The sequence below is a fragment of the Crocuta crocuta genome, unplaced genomic scaffold (genome assembly GCF_008692635.1).
Source record: "Crocuta crocuta isolate KB4526 unplaced genomic scaffold, BGI_CrCroc_1.0 scaffold19, whole genome shotgun sequence".
NCBI lineage: Eukaryota > Metazoa > Chordata > Mammalia > Carnivora > Hyaenidae > Crocuta > Crocuta crocuta.
The window spans coordinates 1,872,156-1,874,128 of record NW_027551565.1 but is presented as its reverse complement, the minus strand read 5'-3'; positions in this window follow the sequence as shown (position 1 = coordinate 1,874,128).

Sequence of the window (1,973 nt, the reverse complement as noted above, 5' to 3'; positions counted from 1 at the left end):
AGAACGGCAGAACACCTTCAGTTGGATGGTTTCCACTGATTGACAAGTTGACTGCAGAGGGTAATGTATGACGAGCAGAGAACACCTCAGGTTCACCTAAGGATGTCAAAATGCCTAGTGTCACAAATGAGCTACAATTTGAGTGTGGTGATTTGCTTTAAGTGGAAGCCAGCTTTCTGGATGCCCAATTTCCATTTTGGTATAGCTTGTGATTAGTAGCATGGCTTTGGAATCAGACATCCGGGTGCAGAGCCGAGCTCTTTCTCTTAAGAGATTTGTCATCAGAGACATTTTACTTTTTTTTTAAGCCTCAGTTTCTGCATCTGCATCTATAAAACCAGGGTAATTATTGTTACCATGTAAGATGGTTATGAGGAAAACTGAAGTAATGCTTTAATAATTAATATTTTAGTAAAGGGCTTGGTATACTGTAAGCCCTTAATAGATGGCACTGTCTTTTCCTTTTTTCTTTGTAATCAGACTTTACTGCCTTAAATTCCAGATAAAACATTAGGGAGAATATGACAGGTTGTGTCTTTTACTGTGGCAAAAAGTGACTGAATTTTCATTCCATTGATAAACTATTTGTTAAATTATTTCATTAAATAACACCTTAATTCAACAGCCTGTTATATCAACTAAGTGAAAGTGAAACATTCAGTTGAAATGGCTTTCCAGAAATGCAGAGATGAAAATTCTTATTATGTGTTGAATCTCATTATTTGCAAATATAGTTTATTCCTGCCTGTTTTCTCATCTCTACCCTTTTGGGTCTCACACCTGAATTCCAAGGTGTTGTGTTTCTCACGTTGGTCCTTTTTTGTCTGTATTCCTAATTCACACTCAGAATCCACCAAATTGCAGGAGTCCATTCCGGGCTGTCCCATTGTCTGTATAATAATAGACATATTAAAGAGAGAGGAGGCAGCCAGAGAGATAGTGCTAGAGGAATATGTGCAGAGTGTGGGATCTATTTTTAAGGAAGGGATGGATCTTTAGACTGAACTTGATCTCGGTTGCCCTTATAGTCAAAAAGGCTAGCTGAGGGGCTCCTGGGTAGCTCAGTCGATTAAGCGTCCAACTTTGGCTCAGGTCATGATTTTCGGGTTCGTGGGTTTGAGCCCTGCATCAGGCTCTGTGCTGACAGCTAGCTCAGAGCTTGGAACCTGTTTCAGATTCTGTATCTCCCTCTCTCTCTGACCCTCCCCTGCTCACGCTATCTCTCTCTCAGAAATAAATAAAACATTAAAAAAATGTAAAAAAACAACTGAGCATGAGCTGGGTGAAAGGCATCTGGTTGTGAACATGACGTAGAGGCAGAGTGTTTCAGGATCGTAGACACCGAAAGAGAAGTGAGTCGGCAGTAGGAAGTAACCAGCACTGGGCATTTGGCAGAACTTTCATTAACAACAGAATTGAGAAATTCCAATGTAAAGTGATCTAGAAGCTAGCAAGGGAGTGAACGTAAAGTCCAAGAATGCTTGGAAGTGTGAGATAACGAGAAGTCAAGGAGCAGAGCCTGAGCATATCAAGGAGAACAGTCTGTTCCATCCAGAGTAGACCAAATCACTTAGCTAGTGAGCTAGTGAGGAAGATCTAGAAATTCATCTCAAAGTGTAGCTTATGTTTATAATTTCCTTATATATATATATGTATATATATATAAAGATTTTATGCTAAAGTTATNTTGTGAATATAGTTCTTGGAGTTCTCAATGGAATGATATTACTTCTTAATCTCTAGACATCACATTAAGAATTATTCGTAGTTTAAGGGCACCTGGGTGACTCAGTCAGTTGAGCATCTGACTCTTGGCTTTGGCTCACATAATGATCTCATGGTTTCTTGGGTTCAAGCCCCACATGGATTTCTGTGCTGACAGCACAGATTGGGATCTTGTGTCTTCTCCCTCTGACCTTCCCCCACTCCAGCTATCTCTGTCTCTTTCAAAATAAATAAACTTAAAAAAAAAA